The following is a 26,477-nucleotide window of genomic DNA, read 5'->3' as shown; positions in this document are numbered from 1 at the left end:
TTTACAACTGAAAAGGTAGAATGCTTCATAAAATGAAGCATCTTTTTCTAAGATAATAACTGTTAAGGTTTTCCCCAGTGCTCATACGCCTCTAGCTTATTTTGTAATGATATAACACCTGCAATGGATTAAATCTGTACTGTAACTGCAGCAGATAGTGTAAGAAATGTCAGTTCTCATTAGCCTGCATATAAATCTGCCTGTTTTGGTAAGCAGGTTAAAGGAAAGATCAGTGAACCACTAGAAACCCAAAGCATATGTTGTTCACGCAAAAAGGACATTCAGCAGCAGGGATCTTTTCCACATCATACTCTTTCGGAATTGGAATAATGTTTTTCAGGAAGAAACAGAAATGTACAAAAATGCATTATCATCAACTTGCAGTAGTTTTTATAATTGCCTGCTGACACAGCTGAACAGTCATAAAATATCATAAAGAGTAAATGAGTTGATAATGTAAAGCAGTAATTAGGATTTTGTGTGTGTTTATGCTATTTACATATTTTAATGCTTTGATATTAATATGTCAACTTTAATAGTATGTAAATGAATTCCCTTGTGTGAGATTTATCCTCTTTGGCATTGGATGTATTAATTCCCAGCAGCTGTAATTTTCATTCCTTCTTTGTCTTTTTAGAAAAATTTTTCAGGACCTGATACAAAACATTCTCCCTACAACGTCCTGTCCAGATTCATTAAAGAAGTTTATAGCTCTAATGGATAGAACAGCAGTAGCCACCGGCTCACATATCACCATACTATAAAAACACATGCACACAGAGAATCTTTTTGTGCCTGGAGGTTTTACAGCCATCTAAATAATAACAGATTAATCAGCCACCTTGCATTCCTGTCTATTTCTGCATAGTGCTGATGCTTGCTAGAAATCTGATGCGACATATTTAAGCTGAGAAGGATAACAACACATGCCATAACAGTTGATGCCTCAAAAAAGGCATGGCCTGTCATGAAGGTATTTCAAAAGATGCAGGAAAAAAACATAAGAATGCCATTTTGATTTTTTTTCCCCACTTCACTCCATTCTTGATCTTTCTGTCATCTACATATCTGGAAAGTTTACATCCTTCTGATGAATCCCAATTAATTAGAAATAAAACAGTTGGAAAACAAAGGCATAGTATAATGAAAAAAATAGCACAGCCTAACATCAGCTATTGCTTTACAGTATGCTGCAATTTAGTGCTGGGTGTGCTGCAGAACACTGCATAATACAACTAGAGTTGCCTGGCAACAAACAGCAACTACATCAGAAGCAGCAAAGGTGTGAATGAATAAACAAAAGCGACAGCAACGCGAAAATGCCCTGTAAAACCATGCTCAGTACGAGAACGTCTCACCCGGTTTTCACTGTGTTTCAAGGGGAATTTTGGGTCAAATCCTTCTTACAGTTAAATTGGAATTAAGGTAGGTTCGTGAGAATTGGATTTGACTAAATAAGCACAACGTAAAATCTGGAAATATGATAATATTTCAAAATGCATTATCATCAGTTTGCTACTGAATACAAACATGGTAAAAACAATCAACAGTACCCTGAGCAGATATTATTCATTACAACTCTTGACTCTGCTCTTGGTGGTCATCAGGTAAGAATTCTGGTGCTAAACTCCCAGAAACCAAGCATGCTCATGTACACACACACACACACACACACACAGCTTGAAAGCCTCAGCCAGACTTCTTCTCACCCAGAGATACTCAACTGCTTTTCTACTATGATCTTTATTTATACACAGATTACACTGAAATAATACCTCCTTATCTCCATGAAAACTACAACAGACACAAAGAGCACAACAGCACTGTTTGATAGAGCAAATTCTCAGCTACATAATACTATTTTTCAGCACAGCCACCACCATTAATTATGCATTTTCACCAGCTATGAACAAGAGGCTGCATGCCACACTTGTAAAAATCTTCTCCAGTGGAAGTAACCCACTATAACCTCTGCTGAAACACACCACCCACTGCCCCCCTGGTTGGTCTCTATGTCCAGCAAGTGGTGATGAATTGTCAGTAGGTGCCATTTTTTTCCCACGTGGAATTCAATGACATCCATTTGCCTCATCCATTCTTCAATGTTAGATAGCATTTGGTCCAACGCCTCTCTGCTGCCATTTGTCACATGGCAACAAAATATAAGGAAATACTGGTGAGAAGGTTCAGCCTCTAATGCCATACCAACAACATTCACCTGTATGGTTGTGAGCCAAAATGATAAAATAGAAGGCATTACTTTTGGAGCAACCCTTATGTATTTGTAAGATTCTTATGTTACGACCAGCTCTCTCTCTAACACAAATGGCCCATCATAGATAACTGCATTTCATACCAAAGGGTTTAGCAGTATGGTAGGCATTGATGCAACACATTATTTTTTTATAAAAGCAATCTCATCTTAATATGAACATATAATTGGATGAGTTAGAACTAGTTGGAGATGGTAAAAGTCCAAACATACTGACATCTCTGAGAAGCGTTCTGAACAGGAACATGTTTCACATTGAGAAGACTGTAAAATACAATTGTGATATTAGCATCACTAGGATAATTAGTCATGATACATTAAATATATATGAGCTGCCCATTCAGCTGACACATATCAGAGAATTTCAGAAGATCTTACAAAGCTAAGGTACTTTATAATAACTAAGGCGATTTGTTCCTTAAAATGATGCTGAAACATCTTCCTTTTTCCTTTCATGTAAGTAAAACCCTAAGACAATGTGATCAAGCAGAGATTGATTAGTCAGAATTACGCTGACGTAATGTTGGGGCAGAAAGTTGCATGAGGTCATCTTCCTGAACAGATGGCCTAGAGATATTGGTTTTAACTAGCACATGGTTGAGTAAATAATGTTTAAGTTTTCTTTGAGAGCCTGGGGAGTGAACCAGATAGAGTTGAGCGAAATACCTGTGCCTCCTGCCCACATCATCTGCTACTCCTAGGGTTTTCATTTCCTGCACTGTTTGTGCTTTATCACACGGCTCACTGGACAGGCAGTCTGTGCCCTTGGTTCAAAAGCTCTTATTGGAAGATTGAGAGAGATGTACACTTATTTTCAATTTGCAATTTCTTTATGTATGTGATTTGCTCTTTATAGGCAAAAATACAGTTAACAAAGGCAGAGGTGTATGGCTGTATTGCTTTCAGTCAGTATAATAAATTTTATACCTAATAATAAATTAATATAATAGTTATAATAAAAGTTTATCTTACAAGTGATTTAGTTTCTGTTTAGATACCCATTTGAACACACCTACACTCGTCTCCTAAACAAATTAGTTCTCATGATTGCATGATATGGGCACCTATATTTACAATTTCAAAAGGACTATCCAGGTTCTTACATTATATCATATTGTTTATATCCAGTTCTTACCATTTTATTTAGAATTAGTCGATGAAAAGTTCATCAGATTTCACTAAGATTTTTAATGCTCTGAACAGGAGCTCCTCTAATAAGCATAATCAACATAACAAACTTTCAATAATGTCAGACTAATGTCTCTTCAGCCATATTTGCTTTTCATGGTAACAATCCTGGAAAAGTCATTCTTGTAAAGTTTAAATAATCACTCAGTGACATAAAATGGTATATTAAATATGAAAACAAAGCACAGGATTCAAACCCAGGAATTATTCATAGCCAAGTAAATGAAGACATACAATTAAGTACTAATATTATATTAATATTAGTATTAATATAAGTTATATTCTAGCTAGCTGCATTGCATAGTATTTTAAGACCTTAAAATTACTCCAAATTGATTCACAACTGTAAGTTATTTTGGGGAAACATCAAAATAAATCACAGAATCATAATCATACTGTACAAAAATGAAAAAAAATTAAATATACTTGCACAATGACACAAAATGGCAACTATTTGAAATAAATAATGTCCGCATTACCCATTTAGAGGAAGCATTCAGGTGTGCAGGTCACCTATTTAGTTATTCTTATTTAAAAACTTGATACAGTTCTCTTCAGCTTCACTCTTTAAGAACTGTTGAATGCTGGCAAACTTCCACATTTCTATTTTAAAAGAACTCATACATAATTTTCATACTTCACTAATCTCTTCTTGATGTTTATTACAAAGGATTAAAAATAAAATGATGAAGGAAAAAGAATAAAATTGACATTCTGATTTGTCTCATTAAAGCCCACCTTTGATCTGAAGTGATAAAAACAAGAAAAGAGCATCACAGCAATCCCAGAAAAGAAAAATATATACAGCCTGGCCATAAGGCATGTGTAATTTTTTTAAACTACAGATGGCACTACATCAAAGAACTCAAACATCATGCTATAAATGGCCTTCTGCAAACCGTCCAAGGGTACAAAAAGGGAAGCAGAAGGGAGACAGGTACTGTTTTATATGTCAGCTACAGAGATTAAGAGTCAAGTGAAAACTTCACTTCCTGATCTGAATTATTTTCCCATTCACATCCCGTCTTCTTTATCACAGGACCATGGTGATCTGTGCTGATTGACATCCCCTCTCATTTTAAACAACAGAAATACCCATTTCCCGATTGTTTATAGAAGTACCTTTATAGTACCCACATAATAAGGCTGAACTCTTGTGGCACCTCTATGGAAAACTTGCAATAAAAAACTTCTACTTCACTAAACTAGATCCCTCATAAATAAACCTGACCATCAACCTATTCAGTTTGCAATATCAAGTTCCACTTGAGATACCAGTAGCTAGCTGTAACACCACTGCTAGTATTATTGCAGATAAGTCCTTTTCTCACTGTAATGTCATTCTTATTTGACTTCATTGACACTACATACAGCAGAATTGCTTATGACATAATTATGGAAATACGCAGGTTATTATTGCATGATAGCTTTACAAATCTCATGCATGCATCGTTATGCAAATATGAATAGTAGAGCAAATGTTGTTGATGTCAATATGTCCATGACAGAAAAAGCTAATCAAATGAAATATAGTCCAATTAGCAGCATGGTGGGCTACTTAAATAAAAGGAGATGCTCAAGGGAGGAAGGAATACCTAGAAATTAGTGCAAAAAATCTGACATAACTTCTGAAATAAAGTAAAAATTTCTATTCAGTTGATCCCTTGACATGAAAACTCAAGGAATCATGGATATACACAACAAATACAAAGTCCTCTAAAACTACATAACACCTAATTTAACTTCTACGAAAGTCAGAAATCCCATCTAAGCTAGGTTTGTAGTTACCTCTAATGTTAACAGAGAAAATAGGAAGGGAACAAGGAAGGAAGAGGAGGGAGAGAGACAGAAAACTCTGGTGCCACACATGTCGAAAGTAAATTATTTTATTTAAAGTACTGCTAAATTACTTTCTGAAAGTGCTCAAATCCTTTCAGTTACTACAGAGAGAACCCACAGTAAATACATTTCAATCTCTAAAATGAATTAAGGCAAATGTCACAATAAATGTTTCACACATCTGTGAAACAACACACATATCCCATAGTAACCCAACTGTCCATGTTATTTCTCTGATCAGACAGCACAAATCCATTCTATATAGAAAATACGAAGGGAGGATGTGGCAATCTCATATAGATTCTAACGTACCATATTACCTGAAGAAGCACAGTGTTTTTTTCAGCTAAATAAAAATACCACTGGAAGCAAATTGAATTTTGAAAGCTCAATATTCAAGTTTCAAAGGGAAAAGGATGCTTATGCTATCACTCAGCTGTACGGATGCATACACTGTCAGACTGTTGACTCCTGCCCACTTTCAACCTCTCTCTCCATCTTCAGAATACCCTGAGAAGTCTGGAGCACATGAAAGCACATTAACATGGGAAAAACAGGTTTGCTTGGTTTTGTGTTTGCCATGTGAATAACAAACAGTATATAAAAGCTTGAGGAAAATGACATTTCACAAACTATGCACTTTTAATCAACAAGGGAGCCAATAAATTTGACATAAAACCAAGAATGCATTTTACTTGGACAAAAACATGAAAGTGTTCTTTAAAAGTTACTGTGTTTATGGACCACCAGCTACATAATTTCCTTTCTCACTGAAAGAACTACACAAGTGTAATTAGTATTTGTTAAGTGCTGAGAAAATATATGTAAGTAAATAACTGACTGATTTTTTAATTGAAATGAATGATAACAAATCACTGAGATTTCTGTTAGATATTTGCTGTTTTCAAGTCCTTTCCGAGCAGATTTAGACAGACAATTTCCAGGCTGCAGAGAAATCACTTCAGAACTATATAACAATGTATGGTGTGAAATAAATAAGTCATTAGCCAGTATTTTTTCTAATCTGTGACTGGCTGACATATCATTTACAGGAAAATAACAATTGTTATTCTCCCCACAAATGTACTCTGTTTAAGAGTCATTTAATATTCAGAAACAATTCTTTAACAAGCAAACAAGAGTGACATTAATTCAAATAGTGGTTTGTTTGTTTTCCAAAATTGCATTCATTATCAATTTTTTAATTATTTGACTAAGTTTACTAGCAGAAAATAGACCACAAGTTTCTCTGTTCCTCCTGATCCCTGGAAATGGTAACTGGAATTAAAGGAGGCTGTAAACTTCTAATGTTCTATAAAGCAAGAAACTCATTTTCTACTCTAAAAAAATCCACAAAAATACCAATACACAGGTTCACAGTGATTCAGTTTCTAGCCCATGTATGATATCCCACTTCTCCTTAGATATGCATCTATATAACCTTAAAAGTCCCATTGCAGGATTTTGACTCTTTTAACACAGACCCTATGCATTAGAAGGAAGGCATCAAGCTCCTGGAAAACATCACCTTCAATTCCTGGATTAAAACCTTGATTACAGAAGTTCAGCTTTCAGGTCCGGACAAGTCTATTTGCCTCTCAAAAAAAAATTGATTAAGAAATTTAACAAAAAGATTTTACATGCATTGATAGTAAGTATATTTTAAATGTATGAACAAAGTCAGTACAATAAATTGTTCTGTCAACCCAGTTTTGAAACCCAAAGAATATTTAATTAGTAGATCAGCTCTGGAATTGAACTGGAATTTTGCTATTAAGTATGGATGCCACTCTTGGAATGTGCCAGCAGAAGTTGTCCATTCAGTGATACCACTTCTGCACTGTTGATCGTAGGACTAGCTTGGCATTTAAGTCATTGTCAGCAAAAGCTGATAGCTAAACTTTAACTTGCACTATTTGGAGTACCCTACAGCTATTCCTCATCTTCCCCAGAGATCTATATCATTGTTTGCTATGCCAGTTTAACAAGATAAGCATTTAATGCTTTTTAAAGCCATGTATATTTAAAAAAAAAAAAAAAAAATCAAAGCACATTATTTTTTGGTATTTCCAAGATTACAAATGGTCTACATCAAAAAATTATACTCTTCTGAGTGTACTCGGAACAGTTTGCAGGTATATCTTGTATACACATCCTTTATTCTTTTGGAAATGAACTGAGTACAATATTTTGCTTAGATCCTGCTCTTTATCCATTGACATAACATATTGCAGAATGTCCACAATATAGATTTCAATTTTGGTGCCATCTTTCACCTGTTGAACTCCTATAGTGACAGAGGATGAGAAATCTTTTCTGTTCTTTGACACAATTGAATCCCACAATCCCACACCTACTTCACTTCCTCAGAAAGACAGGGTTATAATTATGACTGATATCTTTGCTTAATCACCTCCCTCAAACATAAACGCTTTCCTTCAGCATCAAGTGAGATGCTTCTAGCTCACAGGTCATTTGCTTAATCAGCAGTTAGATTAGTTCAACAAACAAGCAGTTCAACTCATTTAAACTTCAGTTTTTCTACTATCTTGTAACTCAAATTATATGAATTTAAACTAGTGACTTTTGTGTTCTTGTGTGTCCTAATGTAACTGTGTTCACTGTAGAAAAAAAAATCTTATCTGAAACCACCTGTAATTTGAAACACTGAGGACTCAGAAATCACTGGGATTTGACTGTTGGCCAGCTGGCATAATAGATGCATTAAACAAGCTTCTTAACTGTAAATCATTTTTTGTCATGTTGAAAAACTGCACAAGATCGTTTTCTATAACCACTTACATCAGTTAACAAATGTGATCAGTGTCAATGCTGAAAACCATTAAGTTCTTAAACAATATTTCCTATTACTACTGCAAAGCAATCTAGATGATCCAGGCAAAACTAGCATTTCGTCACTGGTGAAGTTAGTGATACTGCACAGGATGTACAAATTTTAGCAAGAAATTTTGGTACAGTTTGCTTTTAACATCCTCCAGAAAGTGGCAATATTATTGGAAAGAACACATCTCACTGTATATATGTGTGTGTGTGTGTGTGTGTGTGTGTGTGTATGCAGGCCCTATTCTTCTGTATCCTATGAAGATCCACACAATTGAAGTGGCCAAGAGTTATAAAGCACTACTGTTGCCCAAAGACTATATGATAGAGCAGGGTTGGGTTATAATTGAACAAATCATTCTAAGGTATATTAAAAAAAATTGGCTGATTTCATTTACACAGTAACCTGCTGAAGATACCATGAAGTCAAAAAGAAAATTAATTTGACTACTAGCTCATCCAAAAGCCCTTTTTACTAGCTATTTTTCAACCAAGATGAAACTATAAAAATACAGCAACTTCATAGTAGGAAAAAAGTGTTTTTGCATTTTAATTTTTAATGTAGTATCACAGAATGACCTGGGTTGGAAGGGACCTCAAGGATCACGAATCTCCAACCCCTCTGCCACCTCCACATTTAATACTATACCAGGCTGCCCAGGGCCCCATCCAATCTGGCCTTGAGCACCTCCAGGGACGGGGCATCCACAGCCTCTCTGGACAGCCTGTTCCAGCACCTCACCACTCTCTCTATAAAGAACTTCCCCCTGACATCCAACCTAAATCTTCCCTCCCTCAACTTAAAACCATTTCACCTTGTCCTGCCGTTATCTACCCTTTCAAAGAGTTGGTTCCCCTCCTGTTTGTACTTTAGGTATTGAAAGGCTGCAATGAGGTCACCCCGCAGCTTTCTTTTCTCCAGACTGAACAAGCCCAGCTCCCTCTGCCTGTCTTCGTAGGGGAGATGCTCCAGTCCCCTGATCATTTTCGTGGCTCTCCTCTGGACCCTCTCCAACAGCTCCCTGTCTTTCTTGTTCTGGGGGCTCCAGACCTGGACACAGTACTCCAGATGGGGCCTCACAAGACCTGAGGAGAGGGAGACAACCACCTCCCTGCTGGCCACCCCTCTTCTGATGGAGCCCAGGATACCATTTGCTTTCCTAGCTACAGGAGCACACTGCTGGCTCATGTTAAGCTTTTCATCCATCAGGACCCCCAGGTCCTTCTCTGCAGGGCTGCTCTCAAGAACTGCTCCTTCCAGTCTGTATAGATGCCTGGGATTCATCTGGCCCAAGTGCAAAACCTTGCACTTTGCTGCCTTGAACCTCATGAGATTCCATGAGAAAGGCCCACCTTTCTAGTCTGTTGAGGTCCCTCTGAATGGCATCCCTTCCTTAATATGAAAGCTCATGTGGCAAGTACAACTAGCAGATAATTACCAAGACTTCATAGGTTTATGAAACATTGTAATTATTTCAGACAATCATTTGTTAACAGTAGGCTAATTCATATTTGTATTTGAGTACCAGTTTTAGAACAACTGAACAGGTAAAAACATTTATCTTCCACAACCTAGTAAGTATTCAAAAACTCCTATTGACTGAAGAGGCCATGCTTTCTGCTTTCTATAAACATGTCTAACAGCACAGATTGTTAGCAACTCTGGCAAGGAATTCTCCCTGCTTCAAGTTCTCGTCTCCAAGGAATGTCACCATAAGCTGTTTTGCATAAGTCCCTTTTCTAGGGGAGCAAGGATGCAGAGAAAAAGTGCTGGTCTGATCTGGGGTTAACTTCTTTAAGGTTGTATTCTGCTCAACACTAGGTACATAAACCAGGTATGTCTTGGAACTACTTTTAATATTAAAATTATTTTACCTGAAGTAGTTGTGAAAACATTTGTCCATGCAGAAAACACTGAACTGAACACTATCACAAAGTGAGTTTAAAGTGTTAAAATTCTATTAGCTTGCTCATTTAATGATCACTGATGGCTACTTAGCACACAATTTTATTACAAAAATACCTGTTTTAATCTAGCATAGCATTTGGGAAAAACGAGAGGAAGCAAAGTTCCTTCACTAAAATGAACCAAAACAAAATCATAGTTCTATTTTGCCTTTTGTTGCTGGAGGTGAGAAAAACTGTTCATATATACTATCAAAAGTAATTGAATTCATGAGAGAGTGAAAGAGGGAAGACTTATAGTACTAACAAGGAAGGAGATTTCTCTCTGATCTGTACAAAATTGTGACATTCTCATTGAGACCATAACATGAGAAATCTTTCAGTGAAGGAAGGAAAAATGAAATATTCTCTGGAACTATCTACAATGATGATCATGACCTTTGCTTAAAAAGATGAACTGGAAAAAACATCAGAAAGGGTATTAGACTGAAAATATACATGGACAGCTTGAAAGAGGATGGTAAAAGAACTTGGCTCACTCAGTCCAGCAAAATGAAGGCACAGTGGAATATGATGGCTCTCTCTAAATAAAGGAGGGGAAAGAAGCATCACTGTGAGAACCGCATTTCTTAAGCTTATGAACAATGGTGCCATAAGACCAAATAGAAGCAAGCAGAACACAAATTAATTTAGGTAAAAAAATTTAAAAAGAGCTTTTGAATAGTCAGAGCATCAAAAAATTGCTTTCAGTCATATTCTAGTTCCTTATTCACGATTTCTATTCTAATCGTCACATAAAAACCAAGAATTAATCTGCTAGGCTGTCTTGCACAAATACTATTACCTCTGTATTACCATGGAGAAAGGCTCTCCTCAAAGACAACCTTATGAAGACCAACTTCCAAACCTTTCGCAATCCTAGTATTCCAGTAGATGCAATTTTCCATTTATATCCCATCTTAGGGCTCCTACACCTTCTCATCTTTTTTCCTGGGTAGCAGATCTTTCTATTTCACTAATAGCAGTTCTACTGCTAGCAGCCATGTGCAACAGGGGCAATAATCTCATCTGATTCCATCCACAATTATTCAGATATTTTTACAACAAATATCCTAGCACTCCCCTTTCAGCAACGCTACAGAGACATCAACCTTGACCCTTTACCAAGCCAAATAAGAACAAGAAGAGTATTCACACAGGCTCCCCACAGTATCACTGTAACATGACAGCTGAGAACCATTTTGACCGTCTGGTGATCACTCAACATTTATAATTGTAGCTATATTTCAACCTGAAAAATCCTGTTTGGAAAAGAGAACTGACAAAGAGGGGAGCTGTTTCTTTTCGAATTTAGGAGCCTTTAGACAGTATAACACTAAGTCTTCTACAGATAAATCATGTCAAGAAAACTGTCTCTCATTTATGTTTCAATATATTCCTGTGTAAATCTAGCTTATAACTATTTTCCTTCTTTCTTTCTCTGCCAGTGGCCATAACTGTTTTCATTTTCATGAAAATACACAGATACAAACATCCTCAAACACAAAGGGGAACAGGGCTAAAAGTTGAATAGGGATAATGAGGAGCCATTGGATAATATTATGAGAAAACATAGCTACTGCATCTATCAACAAAAGTCAATCTATTAGTTCACCAGAAAGCCTTCCAAGAGATACGACAGAAGTTCTGTCACTGGCCTACAGTGACATCCTACAGGTAATAATCTACAAAAGTTTCCAAAATTAAAATCTCTTGGTTTGCTCTTGAAACTGTCAGGGACATCTATCTACACATAGCCTGTTTGCCTTTGGAGAGTGCATTTTGTTTCCCCTGGGAGGCTCCTTTCTATTTTTCTAAACTGCAGAGTATTCTTGCCTCTTGTCCTCTTTTCTCCAGATTAACCGAAAAATCCAGAGAGGGTGACAAGGAAAATTTTTGTACCTAACGTATCGCTAATAGAGCAGGTTGATAAACTTAGATCATACATTTAAATGGAGCACCCAGGGGGGGGGAAAAAAAAGAGATATGGCTACTTCTGAAGACAAAGCAATTTATCAAAAGTGAATTCCTAGCATGTGGTAACTAAGCAACAGTCCACCTGAACAGGGTCTTTGATCACTTGACAAAGCAGATCAGAGCAGCACAAGGAGATTACAAGGGAACAAAAAGGCCTTTTCTTGGTTTAGCAAAGAGAAAGATAGGAAATGTACCAAAAGCAGCCTGGTGGTTTGGAGAAAACAGCAGCTGGAGAATGAAGCTCGTGAAAATTTTAGTAACCATAATTTATACTTCTGTTGGCCTCTTCCACTTCAGTATCTCTCTTGCCTCAACCAGCGATGATAGGAACATTTGGGAAACTGAGAACATCACCTCTTCTTAATTCCAGTCTTGACAGAAAACAATTTTCTGCCCTTCACACACCTGTTACACACGTGGAGAGAGACCTTGGCCAGTGAAAAAAAAAAAAAATACAAAATATCATAGGAACGGCAGAAAAAGACCAGCAGAAAAACTGGGGAGACAGCTGCTCCTAGAGCGAAATCCATTTCAGGTCATAGTGATTAGGAGCACCCAGAGAAATTATAGGTGGGGAACTGTCGCAGTGATGCAGAAAAAAATGCACAGGACATTAGACACAGAGATGCAAGGTACAGGAATTAGAAGAACATCTACAGCAATCACTGTCACAAGCTCTAGAAAAATTACAGATGGCAAAGCAAAAGACCTCCAAATATCTTATAATTGCTTTGAAGATAACATGTCAGTTTAACTGCTGAGGCTAGGAATACAAAGCAGTCAGTAGCATAACCACGAGCAGGGAGATGATCGTCCCCTCGTACTCAGTTCTGGTGAGGCCACACCTTGAATACTGTGTTCAGTTTTGGGCCCCTTACTACAAGAAAGACATAAAGGCTCTGGAGCACGTCCAGAGAAAGGCAACAAAGCTGGTGAAAGGACTAAAACACAAGTCCTGTGAGGAGAGGTTGAGGGAACTGAAGTTGTTCAGACTGGAGAAGAGGCTCAGGAGAAACCTTTATTACCCTCTACAACAGCCTAAAAGGAGGCTGTAGTGAGATGGGGCTCAGCCTCTTCTCCCAGGTAGCTAACCATGAGAGGAAACAGCCTCAAGTTGCACCATGGGAGATTCAGGTCGGAAAAACTTCTGCTCCGAAAGAGTGGTCAGGCATTGGAATGAGCTGCCCAAGGAAGTAGTAAAGTAACCCTCCTTAGAGATATTCAAGAAATGTGTAGGTGTAGTGCTGAGGGTTTAGAGGGCAATATTGATGGCAGGTGGATGACTGAACTAGATGACTGTAGAGGTCTTTTCCAACCTTAGTTATACTATTGATTCTAAGGTATGCATCAAATTACTACTATTTCTCTACCAGGATAAAGCAGAACAGTTCTTAAGCTGCTTCTCATACGAATTAAACTGCATTTGCCTTCAAAAAAAGTTGAAAACTGGGAAAGAGAAGATTAGGACCTGGATACGTAAGTATTTATTTTGGAGAGAGAACCTGTACCAGCCTCACAGACAAGAAATGAGAGTTATAGCATCATGAGGTCAGTAGTCAGACTGCTGCTTCTTTTTATGAGAACCTTGCTATCTTTTCTAGTGCTTAACGAAGTATCTACACTCCTGAGGGAAAACAGAGGAGAATATTTTAATTAAAAATGAACAGCCACAAAACTTTATAAGCCATTTTTGCAATTTCATTATGCCATCTATGTAAGAAAGATTCTAAATTATTTTCTAAATTACTATTATCCCTTATTATTACATCCCTAAAATATTTATTAAAGAAGATTTAAATTAGGTCAGTCCAGCACTGTTGGAATGATTGCATTTCTTTATTATATCCAAGGTAAGGAATAAAACAATATCAGATTAATGATGAGAATATTGTTGAGACAGTTGAGTTTCAGGGGTTCCAGTGAAGAGTTTATTTTCCTCAGTAATTGATAACTATAAAACCACAGAGTTTCTCCTTATTAAATGCAGAGTCCACTCAAGATCCTGGGGATCGTAAATGCTGCGTTTCCTCAGCAAGTTAAGAACTGCTGCACATGACAATGATACAGCATAAAATGTCTTATGTGCGGTGAGAACAATTACAAATTCTCGCTCTGTATTTGTTTGAAGAGTGACAGCTTGGCCAACAGGGCAGCCAGGTTTATGCAGCTTTCTATAAGCTCATTGACAGTTTTCCCTGTGAAGCTCTCATCCTGGCTCTCTTCATCAGGTAGAAATCCTTCTGAACCTTTGTCAGACAGCTCTTTCAAGAGCAAACAGGATGGGGAGTCCCACCATGAGCAACTATGAAGTCTCATTAAAAAAGTCTTTCACACCGTTGTCCTTGTTCTGCATTATAATGATGGTTTGCCATAAAGTGCAAAGAAATGTTATTCTAATGAACAAAGGAGAGTCATTGCTACACCAAGGCATGATTAATGAGCTGAAGTCGTTCATGAAGTCATTCTACATGTCTGGCTGGTGACCTTTGAATTTGAAGAATTTTATTGCGTGTAAAGTATAATAGGAGGAATTATTTGGTTAGCATAGCATGTATTCATGGTTTAACAAAGGGATTTGGAATGGGTTACAATCCAGAAGGAAAGGCAATCTTGACATAGAAAAACAAACATGAAATTACTTTCTTCCTCTTCTCTTTTCTCATCCTTTCTCAATTCAAATGAAACCAAGGGTTCACTTCTGTGCCATGAGCTCACTTGACACTGTATGCACTTGCTCATGAGCTAGCAAGTCTTTACATGACACACTTCCTCCCCCTTGGTAAGACCAGGGGACTGCAGAGTTCACAACAGCTAAGGAAGGATTCAGCTCTTGAGTTGCCAGATGACACATAGTTAAGAAAAATAAGTCTTTTTAGAAGTCTGAACACAGTTGATGAGATCATTCCAGAGAGTCCGTAGCTTTGAGCCCCAGACTGTGCCTGCAACTTACGGTTAGAAGCAGCCAGTGAGGCTCCCTTCCATACAGGCTCACGGTCAGTGGAGGCTGATGATCAGACAGTCAGATGACTGATACAGAAATAACTGAAACTGCCTACACAGTTAAAGACTGCCCCAGGTCCAGCAGGATATCCAGGAACCTTAACTTCTTCCCCCCCTTTGCGTAGACTTGAGAGTCTACGCAAAGCCAATAAAAGCACAAACCACTAACCTCCTACTTAGCTACTTTCATATATGAGATATTCAGTCTTCTTTACGTAAAGAAGAAATGGAGTTCAGAAGTCTTTTGTGCTCCAGAAATTTTATCTGCCCATTTCTTACATCCCTGCTTCTTAGCACATGGGGTGTACTTCATCAGAAAGGAAGCATAATGACATACAAAGTATTTCTCACATGAAGAGAACCTGCTGTGGCTCCACAGCATTCCTGATTGACTGAATGGGGTGCCACCTGGTAACAAGAACACCCCTTCTCTCACAGCAGAATGGCAGGCCCACCCACTAGTGCCGAGAAGACCTTTGATACTATTTACTGAACAGTTTTGAATATAAAGGAAATGAACAAAGCTGATAGCAGGCAGAATGTGAAGGACACAACGAGAAGGGATTGATTAGCTACTTTGTTCAAACTGTGTAATGATCAAAATGACAAACGATCAAAGGCAGCAAAGGACACTACGTGTGGCACTGCAAGAATTCATCTACTCCCTTATACACCACTGCTTCCAGCCTAAGGTTAAACCAGAAATGCTAACCACTCTGGCATTGGCAAGAAGGAAGGAAAAGACATCAGCTAAAAATACTACTAGCCTATTTAAAAAAATCAAAATACTGCCTTATATTCTATGCAGAGGGGATCTAAGCATCTATGTTAGTATTTTCTGGCTCTATTGTTTTAATTCAAAATTAATTAATTAAAATTTAAAAAGGAGGGAAAAAAAAGAAACAGACCTCAACTGTGAGGGTTTTCTCCACCTGCCTGCCATCTTTTGGCTGAGAAACTGGTCTTTTTCTAAACTGAGAAAACTTGCACTGGACAAAATGGTTCGAGTATGGAAATGAAAACTCTTTGGCACTTCACAGTATCCACATCAGGGAGACCAGCAAGGAGTGAGAACAGAATAAAAGTTTCTCTGTTCTTTCAGGATTTTCAGTGTAGAGACAGTTATAATAATACTAACTTGTACTTTCTTTTGGACCTTTTATTTTTGTGTATGAATGAACAGGGGATCACATTTTTTCCCCTTTTCCCTGCAAAAGTTATTACAAATTCTCACAATCCAACTCCCCTTATAGTTTTCACTTACTTTCATTTGACTTGGGCTTCTAGAGATTTGATCACAATATTCCCACAGTATCAGAAAGACTTAACCTACCAGAAGCCAATCTTTCCTCCCTCCCTCTCTCTAGATTCAAATCCGTACATTCTTCCCTTCCTTTGTAGGAGAATGTTTGCAAAGCCAGGTGAATCAGATCAGCAAATCAGCAAGCCTAACCAAGCCAAAACTAATCTGGTCTCCACCAGATTAATATAAATATCTATATATTTTAATTAAAGTAATTCAACACCCAATGCACAGCTACACAAATGCTTTAAAGCCAGTTACGGTGCCAAGCTACTGTTATAAGAAAAACATATACACTTCTTTTCCAGAGAGCCCCACCACTGGAGCCAGGCAGTCTGCCTCCTTACGGACTTAATGGAACAGTACAGTGACAAAATGTTACTAGTCCAAGAAGTTAGTATGACATCTATAAATATTTGAGAATTCACTAGTGGGAAACTACATCAGGGATTTTTACTTCCATGGTATGAAATAGTACAGTTTAAGTTGTCTAATGAGAGCAGCAGAAGAACTAAGTGGAATTTGATATTTTGCTTAATGAGGTATGCAGAAAATTGCTAATGGATTTAATCTGCATAAATTTCTTTCAGCATACATATTTCCATGCCCCGCACAAGTTCACTCTAAAACTCAGTTGTTAATGATGAATTTCATTTGTTTCCATATCAGAATTAAGAATATTTAATTATAATGTATAGTCAGTTATCACATTCATAGCTTAGACCCCATATTGATGCTGGACTGGGGAACAATGTTGCCCCTTGTTACATTTTATACCAACATACTTAGTGTGGCAAACATGTAGCATAAATACCAGCACTTAAAGATGAGGCTCCAAGCAATGGAATAAATGCTAAGCAACCAATGTACATTTCCAAGGAATTAATTTATTTTAATTTTGCATCCCCTTTAGCAGATAATATATTTTCCTACAGGAGGAGGCACAAAAACACAATCCGAGTGGGGCAAAATTATCTGATAAGCTTGTGACTGACAAACTCTTAGAAAATTTGGAAGATAACTTTAAAATGATTTGTTGGTTACTAGAAAGAGTTAATTACATTGCTAATTGAACAGAATATTACACAGAAGGAAGGCAAGAAACAAAACACTTTCCTCAGCAAAGAAAATACATGCAATGCATGGAGTAGCATTCTACAAATTTTTCCTCTTGGGGGAAAAGAGGAGAGGGAATGTACTAGTAGGGCACTTCAGATGCATAAGCACAAATCTAAGGCTGGAACAGCTTGAAATTAGTTACTTTTCTGTCTTAAGACTTCTACTGGTAACAGATTTAGTTACAAATCTATTACAGTAATAGATTTGATTTTAACATTAACGAATTCCCCTGCTTGATGCAAAATCACCCCAGCTACATGGCTTTGAAACTACCTGCTTGCCTAGGTAAAGATGGAGTTACAAACCAAACAAATCACCTGTGGGGAAAGAGGGGAGTTACTTAAGGGATGCATCTGGCCCATTGTTCATATGTTAAAAAACTAATGTGTGCCTAATTCCTTTGAAAGACACTTACGTTAGTCAAGAAACACGTATACTATATAATAATTAGTAAGGTATCTCAGGACTATTTGCTGAGTCACAAACTTTAAAAGGTAGAAGAAAATTGCAAAACAAGTGTTTATCAGTGAGCTCATGCAAGCTTCATAGAAGCCTGCTGCGCTGTTTGCATTGCTCCTATTTCTGGATATCCTTGTGGGACCAGCCATAAAGACACAAGTAGAAGAGAAAGGCAGAAAACAAATGCATGTAGAGGCTCCCAGTACAGATTAATGTAGTTGAAGAACGCAGAAAAAAATTTTTGGACTTGCTGAATACAGGCATTAATACAACTTACAAGAGATTTGTATTCATTAGCAACATATCTCCAAATCTCTTTTAGATCCTATCATTACCTTTGTTTCATCGTTCACCTCTTCTGCCTTATAAATTTATATTTCAAATTTACTGAAATTTATTGCATAACTTGTTTTTCATGAAAAATAGCCCCAAAATGCACTATGATGATGACTGTATTAAATTCAATAGCAGATCATAAGATTTAACTGAGTTTTTTCTTATTAAAAAAATATATTAAGTATTATTCCATAACTTAGTATTGTTCAATATTTTTCGTTTTAGTTTTTAGTTTGTATAATCTAGCTTCCTCAGGAAAAATATTTCTGATAGAAATTAAGACAAAACCAGCAGATTTAAATGTCAGTATTCTGTGCCCACAAATAACTACATCTCAGCTGACAGTGAGCACTTCTTTCCTAAGGTATCTATCATCTATTCACGTGAATGAAACAAGACCATCTGGCTACTTACAAAAACAGTTACAGTCATCACCTTTGTTACTTCTGGCCTTTGCAGGGAAAAGTGCCCAGACTCAATATTCCAGATACAGCCAACTTGAGGAAACAAACAGTTACAGACTTTCCGCTACACACAGGGAGCAGACAGTTTGTTCCTATCTTTAACCAGTACATTTCAGGTCTCAAGTACTACTCAGATGTCCTTCATCAATAAAGTTCCTCCATAATAAAAAAAAGTGCATAAATTTCAAGTGAAATATGCATTCAAAGCAACTCTATGGACTCTGCAGTGTTACAAAGGCATAAGACACCTTCATAGCAGGAGTCAGTTGGAGACCAGTTTCTTATTTTAGGGAGACAACTGAGTATATTCATGCTATATTTTTAATATTTGAATAAATTCCAGTCAAATTCAATTCTAGGTTTGCATTGTGGCAAGCTTCAGACAACCTGATGAAGTAAGTCCAGTTTACATGAGTACATACAGTATATCATAATGGCTACTTTTTCTATGACCTACTTGATACTGAAGTCCCGCACCATTCCTGCAAGGGCTTCATTGCTGCCATCCTGGCAGACAGATGTGATCCATACCAACCTACAGACTCCCCACAAGCAGCACTAGATGGATCAAAGTGTGTCAGGGCATAAAGCAAGTTTCAATCTACTCCCACCTTCGGCCATAAAGTTCAAGTGCATTAAGTTGAGATGGCCCATATAAAAAAATACCAACACAACTCTTGTTTGCTGCTAGCAAACATGCACATTTAGAAAATGGTAAGGAACACTATCTATGCTTCTCAGCTGCCACAAGAAGGCTTTTCTAGGTCTAAAACTCAAGCAGTAAAATAAACTTGCTTTTTCATAGAGAAACAAGTCACCATCTGCTAATGCCCTTTGTAAAGACAGAACTGTTCAGATTTGTTGTGGTCTGTTACCCTTCGTTGTACAATAGTAGCACACAAAGACTCTAATGATGGAGCTTTCAATAAAATAGCTACTCACTGGAAGGGAGCATTCCAAACAAACTCACAATGTCCTGTGATATCCTTGAAACTCCCCTATTCTACAACCCCTCCACCCAATCCTATGTATTAAGCTACAAGGAGCAATTATTTCCTCATTCGTCGATTCCCCCCTTTGCTGCCCCCACGTTGCTCTGCTTGATTATTTTTGCAGGTTTTTTTAAATATGTGAAGAACATTGCTGCTTTGTCCAAGTTAAGAGAACTGTGGGAATGTTGTTCCGGGGGGAAAAAAAGCTTTATTATACTAGACTTCAACATAAAACAAGAATTGCACCTGCAAATATCTGCACTTTACACAAAAAGAAATCTGAATTAGATTATACTAGTGAAAAATTACTAGATAGCTTTATATGCATCCATAGTTCTATTCCTTAGAGATTTATGAGATTATTTTTACCTTAGTTTCCATGTACTCCTACGGCTGAAGCTCAAAAGAAAGAGATCCAGACTCCTTTTCGCTCCTAGAACTCTAAAGAAATAAATTTTCACTTTAGTGTTGCAAGAAATAAATTATCAAGACCTGTTCATATTATTCTTAGTCTCCAAAAACAACTGTAACAATTTTGATAATGGTTTGCATGTACATTTTTTGTTCAGGTGATTCCTAGGCATGAAATTCCTTACTCCAGATTTCAAATGTAAAGGTAACGTAAAGCACGATGATTGCCTTCTGGAATCCATAATCCAGTCCATTGTCAGTAAACATTTACATTGAGTAGCTTGAAAGAAACCATAGCACGGTTTTGACTCTGGCTGTGAATGGAATTCTTCTGCAAGAGCTATTAGTTGTATCAGTTGCTTACAAGAGTAAAAAACTTCTAAGCAATTTATAAAGTTCCTGAAACAAACATTTGCAAACACATTCTTCGTTATGCGCAATATTAATCATTTTTCCATATAAAACACAAGTAATGCAATCATGAGAATAAATTCTAAGGTGTATTTGTGTGGCGACCAGCTTCCACTGAGGAAATAAGAATCGTGAGTAATTACTACAGAAATTTAACACTCTTGAACCTAATTAATTAGCTTTCTATAGACAGGAAAAAAACAACAAAATTGCAGTACGTATATCTAGTGGAGTGTATAGGGTTTTTAATGTTATTTTTATTAAATACCACTTCAAATGCCATTTTAGGAGGGCTAGGATCTAGTTGTAGGAAGTGGTTCTCATTAATTTAAAGAAACATGATGGCATCAGGAAAGTAAATGGGAAGCAGAAGATGAGCAGACACTATTTATAATACCTTGAATAAGCCATCATCATGGTTAGTTGTAGGAAAGCCTCTGGGGTAGCATCCCTGTTAATTCTTCTGTAGCTTAAAAAAAAAAAAAAGAAGAAGTCAAATTTGAGCTAGTCACAACACCACAATACTGTTAGGCAATTTATAAGCAAGCAGGCAAAGTGAAGAGTATTCACTAGCTAGATTACTGACCTTTTACAACTAGGATAACTCCCAGGTAAGTAAACTGAAATAATTTTATATTTGCACACTATTCATATTCAGCACATCCAGAAAGGGTACACAGAACCATCTATAGCATTTCTCACAAATAAACAAACTGCTACATTTTGTAATCGGTTTAACACCAAATACCTCACCCAAATGTTGACACAGGACAGTGGACTGACAGGGCAGTACAAGAGAGTAAACTTATTGGAAATGTTTATTAAGTTTTTATGTTGGCCTATCAGTTATGTCACACTAGGTTATGTCATTCACATCTCATTGCATCACATCACACCTGTCAAATTATAATGGTGCCTGACTGGCAAAACACAATCTAGTATAAAATTTGATTATATCTTACCTACTTTGGGATTTTGAAAAGCACAGCAGATTATATGTCCTTTGAAATATTGTAACTTTCACCATAGGTTTGTTTATGACTGTTCATATCAGGTTGTCTGGCTCTATAGCCGAGGTCTCTCTCAGCAAAGAGCTACAGTAAAATCTTTGGTTTCAGAACAGACTCACATTTGTCCTTATGTTCGAGAAAAGACAGATCTAGAACTCTTGCTTAGAGATGAAGAAGCTACTAAGAAGCATCCCCAAATCACCCAAGATTCTCTGTTTCCAAAGATGTTCCAAATGACATCTGCATTACACTGGAATGCATTCCTGTTTCGTAAAAATCAGCAAATAATGCCTTAAAAATATGGAAATATTACAAGAGAAAGCACCTTCCATGTGAATGTACACCTACCACACAATATATTGCTAAAACTATCAGATTAGTGCTTCTTCCATAAAATCAAACTGTTTACACTATCAATATTACGCTAACAACATAAATCACATTTTAAGTTTGTTCAATGCATTTCATTTATTGTTTATAAAACATTACTCCTGTATGTGCCATTTCAGTTGTAGGCATTATACATTATATAAAGCAAAACATCTGTGCTACTAAAACTATCTGATTTTGTCTAAGAAAGAAGCTGATTTTCTTTAGGAATGGATTTGCCATTTGCTATGTCTCCACTGCAAAAGCTAAAAACAAAAAAACCCCACCAACCTGAAAATATCCAGTAGATTTACTCACAAGCTTAAAATAAATACCTGAGCAAGACCAAGTAATGGATGCCACCCAAACTGAACACCTATAAGATTTTTTTTTTATCCTTTCCAGTACACTTTTCCTGTTGCACCATAGCAAAGGAAGGGAAAACTGTTCCTTCAGCTGTTTTTCAATGTTGTGCTGCAAGGAATGTGCTGCCGTGTTCCCAACGCTAAGTAGTATTTTCTGCTGTAGGCAGAGCAAATGAAGAAACCTTTTTAAATAAAACACTACCTCAACAGAAGCAAATGTGGCTGATTCCAACACAGAAAAAATTACATTTACTTGAAATAGATAACCTTACTTTTAATTGATTTTTAAGTCTTTCACTACCCATAAACACCTTATTAACCACTGATTCGCAGCACATTTTCTTCCTCCTTCTTAAAACTTGGCTACCTATTCAATTTACATACAATATTTTAAATGCATTTAACACAATGCCTACACCTCTGTGCTACAAATTGCTTATATTTGTTATGAATCCTCGTGTTCATTTTTCATCCTGCTGTGGAACATCCAGCTACTCCCGAGTCTCTTTTCCCTCAGACTGTGATATATTGGAATCATTTCCCCAGGCAGCAATCAGCATTGATAAAAGAGTTTGAAACTCAATTCACAAATAGCATATTTAAGTGTAAGAGAACCAGCACCTCTTTCTATCGCATACCCAGAAAACAACAGAAACACGTTTCAGATTGAACCAAATCCATGCAAGCTAGGAAGACATAGATCAGATTTCAGAAACAGAGCTGACTTACAGCACACAGCAGGCTTCCTGTCCTTCTGGAAACAAAGTTCTGTGGCCACAAGTAACAGAAGAGCAGCACCTTCCAACACCACAACACACTGACCCTGGCCCCGAGGTGGGCTCACCCAGCCAGGCCCCACTTCCATCCACAGCTGCCCCTCAGCAGCAATCTGCGCCAGGAACATCCAACATCCACCTGCTCCAGTGCGGGCATCTGCTCCCTCACAGAGCAGAGCACCTCCTATCCTAACCTTGGTATTCTCTCCTATTTTTTTATTGTTATATTACTATTATTTTTAAAACCCCTCCTCCCAGTATTTTCCAGCATTTTCTGCCATCACTCAAACACGTTTCCTCAAAGGCACCACAGCACTGCTGACTGGCTCAGCTGTGCTCAGTGCCAGGTGCTGCAGAACGATCTGGAACGTTTCAGAACCCGTCCCTGCTGGCTGGGGCCCGCTCGGGGGGGGGGGGGGCCCCCCCCCCCCCCCCCCCCCCCCCAAGCACACTTCTGCAGTACAAGGATGCGTGGCTCCACTCAGTGGCAGGCAATCCTTCCCTGGTCGCAATTACCATTCTCCAGGATTCCCAAAACGTGCCAAAGAGTCACTGCTTCTTTTCAAAATATAACCAAGAAAAAAAATGAGCCACCAAGACAATAGAAACGCAAACCAAAGTCACAAAACAGGACCCAAACCTAGCTGCAAAATGCAAAGTCAGCCTGACCTTCACCACATCCAACTGTACAGATAGGCCAAGCTGGAGAACATTTGTTGCACATGTACCACTAAAAGCATACCAAAAAGGAGAACAAAATCAGCGTACAATCAGTACAGCTGCCCAGCTCTGCAACATTCTTTTGCCCTTTTCAGTTTGGTAGGGAATTGTAGGGATGAATACAGTGGGAAAGGTGTTACAACAGAGGTGTGATAGCAGAAGGACCAGCACAACAGGAAGGTGCTATAAAGGAAAGGAGCGAGATTGCTCACCTGTAGCAGAAGATTCCAGTCTTACAAGAGAAAGCTTCAACAAGGTGGGATCTCCAACCAGATATCCTACCCTGGAGGCAGTCAGCCCTTAAATGAGGTCTAAGAGAGGTGCAGCCAGGCTCCACCCCCTGCCTGTCACACAACTGAATTGCCTTCACCTGTGCTCCCAGGGCTGCCTGGGTCCTGTCACCAGGTGCTCAATCAGGGGTTCAGGCTGTGACTCAATTCCCATACAGGATCACAGTCAGTCTTGAGAGCCACTGTGTCAATGCTGGCTTCCTGGGATGCCTCAAGACACTTAGAATTGTAAAAGAACAGCTTACATGAGGGAGAGACCCTGACTTTGAAGTTACACCAATCTTGCCATGCTTTGTTACCATTGCTGTGTCTCTTGAGCTTTACTTTGGTACATTTCCATTTGTAATAATGACTGGAGAGCTAAATGCTACTGGCTGATGAACAATAGTAAGAACAGCAGCAGAAATGTTTGTCAAGCAAGCTGTCCGGTTCTCCTATGTTCTTACTTATAGCAAACTTGATACAGTCTCCCTATTCACTTCACTGGAAGGACACAAATATAGGTCAACATTGCAGTGAACCATCCCCATCTATTCTCTGCTATACCTTCTCTTTTTTTTTATTTTTCTATTTTTTAAATCGGAGTATGTGCAAATTATGCTGGCAAACTTCAAGAAAGTTACCAACACAATCACAAACTGAGCCTTAATGCTCCTGAGTATTAGGATCATTCTGTATTTGTACCTCTCAGCAGAGATATTTCACATGCTGGCCGGTTTAGGAGATGAGGTCAACATCCCTAAGAGCCAGGTAAATGCCAGCGGAACCTTTCACGGGCGCATCAAACTGGAACACACACTGATAGCAATCACACTTATAAACCCCACTCAATTACAGGCTTTTCAGCTCAGGATGAAAAACATGCCTGCCCTAAAGAAATGCATTTAGGCTTTCTCATTTCTGAGCAGTGAAGGAATGATGTCAACCATCCATTATTGATCTCCTCAGGAAAGAAAGCATAAAACAAAGCAGCTCTGAAGACACTAATACAACAATGGAGTTGTACTGATTTGCTACCTTTTGTGTTCCTCTTTTAGGAGTGTGAGCGCACGCATTCAAATAATGGCTTTGATTGAACAACAATTACTATTATTTCTTAATATAAATAACATCTTTAGGTCATTTCTCATTACAATATAGATGTTTTCCATACAATACTACACAGTTAGTATGAAATCTTTTTCTTCTCCCACTGAATGAAAATGCATAGCACATCTACTCCATTACATATATAATGATGGAACACTTAATACTAACAAGGTATCTGCAGATTTTCTCATCTCTCAAGCAGTTGCCCAAATCAGATTCAGGAAATCCAACTTAAAAAAAAAGTTAAAAACCACATCTTTTTCTGAAATTTTTAGAATCACTATGCAAGTACATTGTTCACACCATGAAACCTTCTCATAAACTATAATTTACCAACTATGAAAGCAATCAGAAAAATAAACTATATGACAATAGTTATTAATACATGAGAATGTGGGCTTGAATCCCTTTCCACAGTCTCCTGGAACGCAAAAACTCTATTTCATAAGGAGAGTACACACAGCTTAAAATATTAAAATATTTCTAAGCAATAGATCATTAGTACAGCTTTCCTATCTATCTGTACAGAAAAACATGCACATTACTACATTGCTCTTACCCGGACTCACCCCCTCCTTGTGTTTCCAGTCTCTAGTTAGCTTTTACTACTGTTACATAACAATTATTTCTTATTCCTTTCGGAAAACAAATTCTTTCTACCAATTACTAAGATCTCTTATGTGACTACAGACGTTTTGCACAGCAATTAGAAACCACCTGAATAAAAATACTGTATTAATAGAAGATTACTATCATGCTTCCCTCAAAATTTCTTTGTATGTCTCACTTTCCAACTGCTGACTTTACTTAGATTGGCTACACTTGCAAACTGTGAGAACAAAGGCACACCTGTCCCAACACCAGCACTTCAGATGATCTTGGTGAGTTCATCAAGCGTTCATCTAACAAGCTGCAGGTTGTTAGTTATTTTCACACACACTTTCCCTGCCTTTGCTAAACTACTGCACTCTGACTGCAAATTCCTTTTATTTACTCTTTTCTTCTCTCCCTTTAGAAAAGCTAAACTTTATTACCACCCATGAGCATTTGAGGTTACAGTTAACAACTACTGGCTACAGTGTCTTTTTCAAGTGAATTAACTACCAGTATGTCTGTAAAATTTAGTAAGGCTAAGGTCAATTTAGTGCACTTTTATGATAGACGTTTTTGGAACATGTCAGCAAAACAGAACAGCAAATTAAATTATTATTTATGCACAAGTAGCAAAATGTGTGCACTGGAACCTTTTGACTGAATTCTAGAAGACTGCCCTTTTCAATACACACTCTATTTTTCTGGCAG

The 26,477-nt window shown here is 37.6% G+C and overlaps 1 long non-coding RNA gene across 1 annotated transcript in view; it reads right to left on the bottom strand.

The window, feature by feature from the left end:
- The window catches only part of LOC122183336, an 85,674-nt gene extending 64,649 nt beyond the window's left edge, over nt 1-21,025 (bottom strand). Inside the window, exons 1-2 of the long non-coding RNA XR_006180232.1 lie at nt 20,954-21,025; nt 20,104-20,175 (exon numbers count right to left, since the gene is read on the bottom strand). This is a non-coding gene — a long non-coding RNA (uncharacterized LOC122183336). The remainder of the gene's footprint in view (nt 1-20,103; nt 20,176-20,953) is intronic.
- Nucleotides 21,026-26,477: the final 5,452 nt, after the last annotated feature.

This window comes from Lagopus leucura, unplaced genomic scaffold (genome assembly GCF_019238085.1).
Source record: "Lagopus leucura isolate 7727_CA_CO unplaced genomic scaffold, USGS_WTPT01 Super-Scaffold_100017, whole genome shotgun sequence".
NCBI lineage: Eukaryota > Metazoa > Chordata > Aves > Galliformes > Phasianidae > Lagopus > Lagopus leucura.
This window is presented reverse-complemented; position numbering and strand designations above follow the sequence as displayed.